General features: G+C 49.5%; 2 long non-coding RNA genes across 4 annotated transcripts in view; one reads left to right on the top strand and one right to left on the bottom strand.

The window, feature by feature from the left end:
- Positions 1 to 13,173, top strand: part of LOC118522037 (uncharacterized) — a 302,008-nt gene that overhangs the window by 221,348 nt on the left and 67,487 nt on the right. The window lies entirely within an intron of this gene.
- On the bottom strand, positions 8,439 to 9,530 carry LOC118522039 (uncharacterized). The gene is made up of 3 exons (XR_004910426.2): positions 9,412 to 9,530; positions 9,193 to 9,250; positions 8,439 to 8,973 (listed from the first exon to the last, which is right to left on the bottom strand). It is a non-coding gene; the product is annotated as an uncharacterized LOC118522039 (long non-coding RNA).

Raw genomic sequence — 13,173 nt, 5'->3', positions numbered from 1 at the left:
GGCAGAGGGAGAAGCAGACGCCCCGCTGAGCAGGGAGCCCGATGTGGGGCTCGATCCCAGGACCCTGGGATCATGACCTGAGCCAAAAGCAGACACTTAACTGACTGAGCCACCCAGGTGTCCCTTAAATTAAAAACTTTTAAAAAGCCAAAAATGCAAGCCAGGGTAAGAAGGTCCCATGACAAAAGATGGTGGATTGGTTTTCTTTTTTTTTTTTTTTTTTTTTTTTTTTAAAGATTTTTATTTATTTTTTGACAGAGAGAGACACAGCGAGAGAGGGAACACAAGCTGGGGGAGTGGAGAGGGAGAAGCAAGCTTCCCGCGGAGCAGGGAGCCTGATGTGGGGCTCGATCCCAGGACCCTGGGATCATGACCTGAGCTGAAGGCAGACGCTTAACGACTGAGCCACCCAGGCGCCCCGGTGGATTGGTTTTCAAAAGGGAGGAGAAGGACATCTTGGTAGCAGCCCATCCTTGGCGTCTAGAGGAGAGAGGAATGGCAGGACAGAGTAGGGCTGAAGGAGTTGAACCTCAGCAACGTGTTGGGCCACGGACCAGGAGGGAGAGACCCTGCAAGCGCTGATGTACTTGGGAACAGAGATATCAGGCCTGGGCTTTCATTTTCCTTTTCTGGCTTTTGAAACTCCCTTGGGATCTTCTCAACACTTCCATAGTATCCGTGACCTGGTACAGCCCTAATGTGGCAGGAAATCATACCATGGGTCAGAGTTCACGGTGGGGTGGCAAAATGGGGGAGTGCTGCCTCACCTTCTCCCCAGGTTGGAAGCAACATGGCATTAAGGATAGATGGTTGTTGTAGGTCCTGGGAGGTGGTCAAGAGCAAAACCATCCGAGAAGTCTCAGGTGGAACGGAGATGAGAAGTTAGGAGCGAGGCAGTAGAGAGGACACAGCGCAGGACGAGGCGAGGGCGGACCGAGACAAAGCCCTCTTCTCCAGTATGCTAACGCTGGGGTTGTAGCTCAAAGTCCTCGGTGCCGGCCTGTAGCCTAAAGCATGGGAGGACCTAGTGTAAACTCAGCGCCAAACTCCGGCTACTGCCATCGAACTGCACAGCTGCCAAGTGGCCTTGGCTTTTAAAACACTGTGGGGATGCGTCAAACTGAAACAAACACTTTCTTGGGCTTGATCCTGCTGCAGGCTTCTGGGCTGTGGCCCCCAGGCGGGGGAGGGTGACCCTCTGAAGGGGAAGGCGCTGTTCCACCCTGACGCCAATGGGGCTCACGCCTGCTTGTGTTCTCCGCGAGCAGTCCTGAGAACTAGCACCGGCTGCCCTCTCTCTCAGCGGGGATTGATGACCAAGGCCCTGTGGATTGTATCCAAAGTAGCGTCTCTGCCTACCCCACGGGACACAGCTCCGCTTTTGGTCATTCCACAGAGGAGCAGAGATCTGTTCTGTGTATTTAACATTCCGGGGCTTTAAAGGAAACGTGCACTCAAGCCTCTGCCAGATGCGGCTGCCACCAGGCCGACTCCCCTCTGTCGTGGTCTGGGTTCTCCCGAAAGCAGAGTCTCAGCCACGGACTGGGTGTACATAGTTATTTGGGATCCGATCCCAGGAAACAGGAGTGAGGAGTGGGGAGACCGAGGCAGGGAAGTGGGAGGAGCCAACATCTGGGTGTATCACCCAGGTGTCTGCTGCAGGTATGCAGAAGGGGGCTGGCCATTGCCCCATCGGCTCTTGTCTCTTGGTAGTTGAGGGGTGGGGGAAGGGAGCAGTAAGCCTTCTGTGGGGCTGGGTTTTCCCTGGGTGAAGCTCCCGCAGCTTCAGGAAAGGCCCCGAGGCAGGCAAGCCGAGTATGTTCTCCAAAGGAGCGAGCTTGAAGTGGGCCCCGTCAGAGTGAGTCTGAACTGAGGGGAGGGGGTGCCATGCAGGGCATCCAGACTACCTGCCCCCATCTCTAATGCCAAAGACCAGGATCCATCATTCTTGGGGTGCACCATGATCTGGGCACTGCTGACCCGCGCCGTCCCTGCCGCTCCGTTACAGAAGCCGGGGACGCTGGTCTGGGCCTGTGTTTTCCTCCTTGGCTTTCTTGCCCTTACTCTCGGTTTTCCACGCATTGATGTATGGGAAGAGCCCGGTGCGTAGCAGCAACTCGAGAAATGAGTTCCCTTCTCTGTTTCCTCCTTCACCTCTATTGACCTTTTCCTCATAAAACATGGTGTCTGTCAGGCTTAAGGCCTTCAGACTCTTCTTTCTCCCCACTCCCCACCCGGGTTCGGCTCGCGCCTGCCTGTCACGACCTCCGTGGGAATATCTCAGGTAGAGAGGGCCTCTGCTTCCAGCTCTGGTCCTTCATTAATCTGCGCCCACCTCAGACTCATCTGGCTATTGTTAGGTTCAAGTTTGGGAGCTTCACTTCTGATGTGGAATCTTTAACAGAGAGTCAAACACTCCTTTCTGGCTGTCTCCCCCTCACCCCAGTTTCTGTATGCCCGCAGGTGACTTTGCTTTCTACCCCCAACCCGTGCCCCCCACATATCTCCCTGGCCCCCCGCCCCCAGAGAAAGAAAACATGGAGGCTCGATTTCTGTTCATGCTACTGTCCATTCACATCTACACGTGTTCAGAACCCTGGAACCACGTTTGATTCCTCAGCCCCTCTGGAAAGGGCAGGCCACCTGGTGTTCCTAGGTCATGGTGGGGGTCACCGGGAGGTAGCCCCATGGCCATCTGGAAGGGCTGAGCAGGAAGGGAATGGTCAGGTTTGCTAGGGCTTCAGCAACATGGTGGGCCCTGTGGAGTCAGGTCGCCAGAGCTAGAAGGATCGGTAGAGATCGGCTTGTATGGCCCGACAGGTACCCCTGAACAAGCTGAAGCCCAGAGAGACAAAGAACGTAGGCAAAGGTCACTGGGCCAGTTCATGCGAAAGTGGGACCTCGAGGGACAGTGCTCTGCCTTCCTTCCCAGAGCCCTTTCCACAATGATACAATTACACGGAGCGCCTGTACCAGGGGCTTTTTAAGTTCAAGGAACAAAATACAGAAGTCAGACAATAAAGGAAAGTTATTTCATATAAATGAAAAGTCTAGAGGTGTCTGGCTTCAGGGGACATTTGAACCGGGAGCTGAAATATGTCAACAAGGCCAGGCGGATGCGATGCCCTCATGAGTTCAACCTAGACCATGTGACTCCCGGGATCATATGCGAGGTTCAGATAGAAATAAGGGCTGTTGGAAGGGGCAGAGAAGACCCTGCATGCTTAACAGGGCCAACACAAAATCACGACAAAATCCAACGGGGGACAGGGGTATGTGATCTGAAGTCTGAATGATCCAAGGTCATAGCCAGACTATGTCCACTTCAGTAAAATCAGGGTGGAGGTCTGGTTTTGGGGTTGAAGCTGAGGGGATTACAAAGGCCAAGAGGGAGCTCTGGGACTTCTGTTTGAAAACTGGCCTTACATAATTAATCCCTGTGCTCTGAACATTCTTCCTGTCTGTTCAGAGAGGGCAGGGCTGCATTCTTGGGTTTGACCCGGGACTCCCACTGGGGAGGTTGGCGTGTGGGTGATTCTGCCGTTTCTAGGGTGCGGGGAAGGTGAGGAGGTGAAAGCTGCCCAGCCAGGACTAGACCATCCCTCTGGACAGCTGTCTTCCTATGAGAGCTGGCCCGTGCTCAGGACCCTGGACCCTGGACCCTGTCCTTCACAACCAGTAAGATTCAACGTTCTGCCTGTTCTTTCTTCATGGCGCCTGAGCATCTCTCTCCCCCTCTTCTCACCGCTGCCAACCCTCAGCTCAGGTGGGAGTCGCTGGTGCCTGGGCCACCGCCAGAGTCTGCAAGCTGGTTTCTCAGCCTTGCTTCCACCTGCACCAGCACATCCTGTGCCGGGCACTCACCTGACATCGGTTTTGTTAGAATGTCATTCCCCTGCTTGGGAGTCTTCAGTGAGTCCCTCCTGCTTTTAGGACCAGATCTAAGTCCCTAATCTGGCTCACGTGGCACCTCCTCTGAGACCCTTTCACTGAGGCCATCATTCCCGCCTCCAAAACCCAATAGCACCGAGAGTCTGTCCCACTTAGTTGGAAGCGATCAGCTTTTCCTGCTTTCTGTCATTAATTGTGGTTTATGTGTCTGTGTTTCCTTACTCTGATTCCATGATCCCAGAGGACAGGGATGTGCATGTCCAACTCTCGCCCAGCGTACAGCTCTGTGCCCTGTGCACAGTGGAGAAACCAATAGCATTAGTTCATTGCGGTTAGACTCTTTGACTTGGAATCTTGGTCAATTAAGACTTTCTTACTGTAATATTTTAAAATATTTAGAAATGTAGGTTTGAATTATGAGCTAAGAAGAGGACAAATGGGAGATGTTTTCCCACCCCTTTCTTACAATTACTTTTCCTTGTCTGCTTGGCTTTATATCAGCATCAGTATCTACTTCTGATTTAACTTACCGGGAGATGCTCTTAAAACCTAGCAGTGTGCATTTCTAGAATTCAATGGACATATGAATTGAAAGACCCAATTTGTCACACCTCCAGCGTGCAGGCTCAGAGGAGGATGTCAAACAACACAACAACAGCAACACACACACACACACACGCACACACACACATGCACACATATACATACACATGCATGCACGCATATACATAGCATGCATTTAGGACCAGAAGAACAATTTTAAATGGGAGATTTTGAAACATTAAAAAATGACATAGGAATATTCTTTGTTGACTCTTATCCATTTCACTCTTCCATAGTGATGAGGCCAAAAGTCACTGCCTGAGAGGTCTCAGCATCCCTGTCCTGGACATGGGTGGATGTTGACTTCTCTAGCAGGGATAAGTTTCAAATGGTATAGGCCTATGCTTCAGGAAGTAGGAAAAGAGCCTCCTTAAAGTGACTTTTGGCTGGGGCAATGGTGAAAAGGCTGCTGTTGGGATCTGGGAGGACCCTGGAGGAAGAACAAGACACCATGGGGTCAGGTATAAACCTGACACGTGGAGTTTTCCTGCAACTTGTGTTGGTCAAGTGCTGAATCCCCATCTATGTTCAAAACAAATGGAACCTCATTCTATGGCCAAAAGAGCCTGCTCAAAGGTGGTGTTGATTCGGAGACAGCCAGGCAGAAGCCGCCTTCATGCCAAGGGATGGGCCACAGACGGGAGGGAATCTGCCTGCAGGAACTGAGAAATAAAGGGTAAATGGTTGATAGCCCCCCAGGATACTTATTCTTGCTGCCCTCCTTCCTTCATCAGGAAAACAACTGGCTCAAAAATTAGTACTTAAAAAAATACCTTCTTTTCTGTTACTGCCTGAAATGTTGTGGAATTATTTGGTCTCCCCTTGGTGGGTGGGTGGAGTGGTGGTGCTGTAGGTAAGGAGACAGCAGGGGCAGATCTGGGTCTTTCCGTGTCAGGGCCAGGGGCTGCGCTTACCAAAGGGTTTATGCAGATAAAGACTAACATACTGGGTCCTGAGACACAGAAATCATAATTGTCTTTACGGGCTGAATTGTGTGCTCCCCAAATTCACATGTTGAAGTCCTAAACCGTAGGACCTCAAAATGTTACTGCATTTGGAAATAGAGCCTTTAAAAGGGTAATTAAGGTAAGATGAGGTCATATGGGTAGGCCCTACTCCACGGGGCCTCGTCTCTGTATAAGAAGAGGAGATGGGGACACAGACACACACAGAGGGAAGACCGTGTGAAGACAGGACAGCCATCCACGTGCCGGAGAGAAGCCTCAGGAGAAACCAACTCTGCCGGCACCTTGATCTTGGACTTCCAGCCTCCAGAACTGTGAGAAAAGACATTTCTGTTGTTTAAGCCACGTGGGTTTGTGCTCCTTTGCTGTGACAGCCTGAGCAAGTTAACATAATTGTTGAAGGAGTTGAGGGAGACAGACTTAATGGAGAAGTCCAAGTTCTGGGCAGCCCTGAGCTTTATTATGAACGAACAAAGGAAGGAAGGCAATCATTCATTCATTCATTCATTCAGCACATACTTTTACTTCAGACCCTGGGACGGTGGCATATCACAGCTGGAAGAAGCCCCTCTCTTCACTGTCCCCTGGAGAAAACAAAGCGTATCATGGAGGCTTGATAACCTCTGGCCACCCGCTGCCGGTGCCCTGTCTCTGGGAGGCAAGGATAAATCTGGAGATCCACTGATTACTCAACACGTAACAACGATCACTGGAATTAAGTAACTATTGTCTTTTCATATTTCCACCGGCCCTAACCTTGCAGATCCAAGGTCATCCCTGAGCTTCAAGTTCTCAGCTGTACAGAAGCCCTCATTCAAATTGTGACTGTTCCAAATAGATAAAATATTTAGTGTCTTTTTATTGCCCCTCTCAGCAACGTGCAAGGTCCTGGTTGGCCTCGTGCATGGAGTACGGACAGGCCACTGGCTCACTGAGCGACTCTTACAGGCTGCTTGCAAATGGCTCTGGCAGGTGGTGCAGTGGAGGCGGAGGGCTTGCAGTCTGTCCTGGGAGACCCAGCAAGTGTCTCCGGGTAAAGTACCATCTCGCAGGCTTGAGCAGCCCGCGCCCCCCTTCTTCAGCGTATTTCTCCCTCCTGACTCATGTCTGCTGCCTCATTTGAGTTACTGTGCAAACGTTTAGCCAAGAAGCCATACCAGGCCCCGCGTTTATTTATGACCGCCCCAGGAGTTCACAGGCGAGGCACTGAGGCAGCCTCCCATGCGGGGCCTTCTGGTCAAGTAAGGACAGAGTGAACCACGCCTTCCACTCTTGTCAGGGAAGCGCGTCCGTTAGAATGCTGTGTGCTGGACGCAGAAGCCTCCCCCACGCTGGGCCATTCTTTCTTGGCTCCCCGGTGACCCCAAAGTTGTGGAGCTTCATCAGCGGTGACTGTGCCATCTACCAGCTTGTGCACGGAGCCCAGCCTGTCTGTAGAAGGGCCGAATGCTACCAGCTGTGTCCTTCAGGGGGCGGTCAGAAGGAGAAAGCAAACAGAATAACGGGCATGATGGGGCTTGGAACACTCTAAGTGCTTTGTGGCCATTTGAAGACAAGAGGGTAAACAACCTTCCATTTCCTTCCTATACGTTAGTGCTCAGCAAATATTTGGATGATCTCAATGGGGAAGGTTTTCAAGGAATCCCTCTGGGGTGGGGATGGAGAATGTTTCTTTATAAGATAAATATTTATAGCTAAAATAAAAGAGCAAAAGGAAGAGGAAATAGACTCTAGGCTTCCCATAGATATTTTCTTTTCTCTTGGTCATTTTCTTTTGGGGACATTTCTTCCTGCCCCATCTTCTCTGACCCCAGCCCTCCACCTGCTTCTCTTGTCTTGTCTCTAAGGAAGTTCCTGCCCCCACCCCTCCATTCCCAGCTGTCCCCAGGAGTCTAGGAGCCTCACTCCCGCTGGCTTGGTGAGGAGAAAAGACTCTCCATCGGATCGTCTGCTTCCAGCCCAGCACTGTCTATGGGGTTTCCGAGAGCCTCCTGACACACATGTTTTCACAGCTTGGATAACAAGGGCTTTCTGCCTCACTCGGCTTCCCACCCTTATTCTTGGTCCCCCGCCTCCCTCCCCCTGCAGCTCAGGCTTTATCTAGCCAGCAGGCTTCAGGAGCACTAGGGACTCCCCGCCATCAGCGGTGGCCGGGAGGCCACAGGACTTGCACCGAGCACAGACCCTTGCCAGCAGCGTGGCTGCGATGTGAATTGCCTGCGTGTACATCAGGGATCCATTTGTGAAGGATCCTTTTGGGGGGAGGGGAGAGGAAAAGGAGGAGACAAAGGAGGACAGAAGGAGAAAGGTGGACAGCTCAGAACTGCACTTCTTTATTGTTCATTTCCAAATGGGATGGCAAAGCTCTGTCAAGTCCATAGGGGCTGTGTCTGGCATGAGTCAGCAACCAGTGCAATTTACTGCCAGTTGATTAAATTAGCATTTGTTATAAGCCAGAAAGGGGAGGGGGGTGTGTTGTGTGTAGGGATAGATGGAGAATGAAGAAAATCTTCTTCATGCCTTTTGAATTATTTATGGCTTGGAACTTTACATGCTAAAACCTAACTAGACTTGATAGAGAGAGCCTGGGAAGGATTCTCTCTTCCCTTAAAGCCACAGAGCACATGCTTTTGGTCTCCTTGGAGGACGAGGAGAGTGCTAACAATGACAGACTCTAGTGGAGCAAGCGGAACTCTCCATTGTATTGTGACCTTGAAAACAGCAATGCTGCGTGGAAATCCTGCCTCCACTAAGCACAGGAAGCCTTAGATTTCTCAGTCACCTTTGGAGCAATGGACATGAATGTGTGAATGCATTCCACTTTGATTTTGCCGAGTGGGAACATGGGATGACTGTCAGATCAGTGGACAAAGGATAGGTCTCTTCGATTCGCCTCTGGCTCCCAGCCGGATGGGAGAGAAACAAAGACTCCGGAGCCTCTGCCTTCCTCCCCCCCTCCCCTGCATCTCCCACCTCCCTCCGTTTCTCTCCGCCTTACAGCCCATTATTTGGATAGAGTCTGCTGACTACTCTCACATTTGGGGAAATCATGTGTAATTGTTTAGGGTGTGAAAATGAAGTGATTCCATCTCAGAAAGGGGCCCTCCTTTGGGGAGACATGTGCCCGCAGAAGAGCGCGAACTCCATGCCGGGTGTGTGTGCAAGAGCCCGGCAGGATGGGGAGGGGTGGGGAGCAGCGTGTATAAGACACCTGGACACTCCGGCGGCTGGGAATCAGGGTGGCCTGGCGAGCATCTTTTGTTGTCGGCTCTTCTGACTGCAGGGAGCGGCCGGACAGCCCGCACGCCAGCCACGAGGAGCTGCCTCTGTTCATAGTCAAGATCTGAAGCTTTTGTCTGTGAGCCCCAGTAAAAAGGCAAACTCTTGGGGTCCCCTTAGACTCATCGTTTGCCTCCAAAACTGCTTCGGGATAGGGCTCCTTCTCTTCGCCTGAACTGTTGCCCGTGGACCACACTGTAATCCAAGCTTTTCACCCAGAGGCATGTGACTCTATCTGGAGAGGTACAAGAAGAAAGGAGCGAGGGGAGAGTGGCTGAGTGAGGCAGCGCAAAAGCAGCGTGCAGAGAGCAGGGACTAAAGTCAGACAAAGAGCGGGGACATGTGCTTTGGCAAAAAAGCAAGCAATGCTATCCTTTCCTTGCCTCATCGTTCCTAGCTCAGTTTACCCACCAAATAAATATATATATATAAATAAACAGAGTCCAAGGCTGACCTTCTAGTAAGAACGGAGTCATTTCTTCCAGTTGCCAGTGTAAGTCTTACGTTTCTACCTACGTAAAAGTGAAACAAAGCAGGTGGTGTCTGTCGCAGTCCTGGTACATACAAAATGATCTACGCATTTCTAATGGAGGACAGAAAGAATCATAGTGTCAAACTCCAGCATGCGGTTTCCCCTCCGTCCCCATTCCAGCTCCAAAAGGGGTCCACGTACCTCGGGTCACCACGGGGAAAGGGCTCGGTTCCTGCAGCCCAGGTACCACCCTGCAATGCCCACTCGTCCCTTAGCTACACCAAGAAGCAAATTGAGGTCATTTTCATAATTTAGGCAAAACCTCCCTTTCACTCGAATTACTGAGATATTTCAGGCAAATGCAGATTTCAAAAAAAAAAAAATTTAAATGGGAGAATTTGAGTTTGGGAACTCATTAAAAAGCAGTGAGACTTCCTGTATTGCACCAATTATAAACAATTTGGAGGAAAGAGAGGTTGCTTTTTCTCTTTTAAAGAAATTATCTGGAAAATTACCCAGGTCTTTGCTTCCTCTTTTCAGATGAGATCTGGATAGGCTATGTTAAATACAATGACCTCATTAGGACAGGTTAAAATGATAAAACCGGGAGAGGAAACCGAGAAGCCCAAACTCTGTCCTCAGGCTTGCCTCCAGCTAGCCTTGCCTCCGATAAATCAGTTCATCTCTCCAGGCACCAGCATCTTTTCTTTTTTCCCCACTGAAATGGAGCCAACCCCCTTTGCCACTTGTCTACTTTATAGGAATGCTCTAAAAATTAATATTCACTGTGAAACCAGGAGAGCCTCAAAGGAATGATCCTATCTCAACACGAAACATTATCTGTTTTGTTTTGCCTGTCACTCTGAGTTGGCATTGATATATTGTTCAGAATCTTTCTAAAAATCTCCTTTCTTTTTCTGACCCCCATGACCAATAATGATGGGAAACAGTGTACTGGAATAAATCCAAGAAAGAAATATTTTTGCCTGTCCATCAACTCAGCCAATAGGGTGTAAAGTGAGTACGATCATTTTAAGTGGTTCAATGAATGTATAAGCTATGTACTATGGAAGGTGCATCAGTGGCTGCCAATCTTATCCTTTTTTTGTCCAGGTTTTTTTAAGTGTTAAAATTAGTATGGAGAGGAGGATGGAGATTTGTGTCTTTGGGATTTGGGGAGGTGAGTCATGCTGAGGAGCTATGTGATTTTACTTACTCAGTGTTTCTAGAATCTATCCTCACCCTTCCCATCCTTAAGACCCTACTCTGATTCAGGCTCTTATTGTCTCTTGTCTCGATGTTCTGGAGCAGGCTTGGAACTGGGCTTCTTGATTACAATGTTATCTGCTAAGCAAGTCTCCACACTGTTACGAACGGTCCTTCCAGAAAGCAGGTTTTGCCATGTTGGTGCCCCCATTGTCCAGAAACTAAAGTCCAGGATCCCCCAGGGGAGGGATTTCCATGCTCTGTCAACACTCCAGTTACCTGTGTCTCCAGCTTCAGCCCCTGCAACTCCCTGCCTTGCACATTCTTGTTCCAAATAGCAAACTGCTTATGCTTTCCCAGCAGGGATGGTGCTGCTGTTTACCTTTGGGCCTTTGCTCTCGCCACCTCTCTGCTAGGAGCACCTCAGAGCAAGCAGACAAAAACAAACAACAAACAAACAAGGAACACCCTTAGCTCCTTATTCGTCCTTCAGGACTCAGATCATGTGGCACGTACCCTGTCCCCCTTACTCCCCTTTCTTGCGTTCTCCTCCAGGGTATGCCTGTCTTCTGAATCTCCCCGCCCCCGACCCTGGGCAAGGCTGTGACATCAGGCTGGCACGTAAGGTTGCGTGAGTCTTGATCATATATGCATGTCTACCCACTGAACAGGGAGCTCTCTGAGGAGGGGCAACTTGTCTTCTTCCTCTCTGTGTCTTGAGCAATACCTGGCTCAAGGAGGGATCCAGTAAATAGCTAAATGCACCCTTCTGAAGTGGCTTCTATGTGTAAGGCTCTGTGTTAAGTGTTTGGAGAAAGTTGCCAATGCTAGGCTGTTCAAAGAGAAAACCTGATAAGTATATCAGGGCCTATTTTGGTGAATTCTTCATTTTCCTTTGACTGAATGATCCGGAGTTATGCAAAGAATTAACAGTTGGGGGGAACCGTGTGTCAACAGCAGGCCATCTGGCCGGGTGAAGTCATAGCAGGTTGCTTCTCTTTGCTGCTACCACTCCGGGGCCTGGGGCTTTCTTGTGGCTGTGGCCTTGGGTGTAGAGACCTCCCCTTTCTCTGGAGTTCTCTGCCTTGTATTCTGTTGCCATGGCAACAACCCACTTTCATTCTGGACTTCCCGCACGCGAGAGGGGAACCTTTTACTACCATGGCATAAACGAGGAGGGGTTATTTAAGAAATAAGTTGACAAGGTTAATCATCAACACATTCTACTAGTGCCATGAATTCTGATTTAGTGGTAGGATAGCTTGTTAGGTGTTTGCGGCCGTACTGGAAAATAGATTAGCTACCCAGATATGAGATGGGGGGGGGGCTTTGTTTAGATATCTGTCTATGTGCCTGTTGTGATTCTATTTTTAATGAGAAAAATATTTTTGTTCTCTAAGTATATGGAAAATCTGTTTGCAGTAATTCAGGGTATTAAAGAAGAGAGCAAAATTTCTAGAAGGAAGGCTGAGTGCTCTTGCAGGGTGTGGAATGCTGGGATAAAGATACTAACACCTGTCCAGCATTATCATAACTCTGTTCAAATCTGTTAAGGGATTATGTGAAAACATAGTAATGTATCATTTAAATACTTTATTTGGAATAGAGTCACCTTTAAAAAAAAGAAATTGTGGGCGCCTGGGTGGCTCAGTTGGTTAAGCGACTGCCTTCGGCTCAGGTCATGATCCTGGAGTCCTGGGATCGAGGCCCCTCCGACCCTCCTCCCTCTCGTGCTCTCTGTCTCTCATTCTCTCTCTCTCAAATAAATAAATAAAATCTTTAAAAAAAAAAAAAAAAAAAAGAAATTGTTAGGCAACTTGCTTTCTAAACACCTTTATGTATTCAGGCCTGCAAATGCAGATATTTATTGCAGAGACTGGTTCACTGTTCGGTGAATACAGAAGTCTGATACAGAGACTCCATGTGCTCGAAGCAAGATGTCTTAGTCTGGCTCTGTGAGCCCAGCCTCGCTGTAACTCAGCAACTCCTCCCTTTTCTCCCAGGAAAATTGAGATTTTCTTTCTAGTTCAAATACGAGCATACCCCTGGCCTAGGCTGAGTTCCTTTTGACTTTTTACCAGGGTGGCTTCTCTTTTCTCATTTCCAGCTTTTACTCCCAACACAGATGGAGACCTCTGGTTTACTGAAGAAGCAGGTCTCTGCTGAGTTTCACGGAACGATGTGGTTCTCCGTCTCTTGCCTCCTTCCGATGCCTGGATGCTTAGGTTCCATTTCAATCAGATATGCCTTGTAACTTCAGCCCATTTGTCTTCTCTTGGAGGAGCCAGACAAGATTCTCGTTTATTCACTTGCCATCAGCTACTGCCATCGTGCAGGGACACGTGTGTGAGCATTATTACACCAGGGGCATCGTATGCTCGGGCGTGGGCCAGGGAGGGGTGGGGACTTGGCTGGCAGGCTTACCTGTGACAGAAGTAATCAGTAGACAGTTTTTCTGTCAAAAGCAAAGGTGATACTTGGCCGACTAGGCATCATCTCAGCGGCTGTCCTGAGTAGGCTGCCATATTTAGTTCCTTATGACTCAACAGGTAGCCACAACCAGTTAGATTGGGGGGCACCTAATGGACAGATACAGTTGGATTTTTCTTAAGAATCCCAGTGAGGTAGTGAGCTATGTGAGGTTGCAGTACCCAAAGTGGGCCATGTCTATGCTGAAGGTGTAAGGGAAGTAGGAACTAGGATTAAGGAAAAGCTGTTGGGTACAAAAGGGCAACACTGAGCATACAGAAAGAATAA

Source organism: Halichoerus grypus, chromosome 4, assembly GCF_964656455.1.
Source record: "Halichoerus grypus chromosome 4, mHalGry1.hap1.1, whole genome shotgun sequence".
In the NCBI taxonomy this organism is placed as follows: Eukaryota; Metazoa; Chordata; class Mammalia; order Carnivora; family Phocidae; genus Halichoerus; species Halichoerus grypus.
Note: the sequence above shows the minus strand (reverse complement) of the source record. Positions and strands in the feature narration are given on the sequence as shown.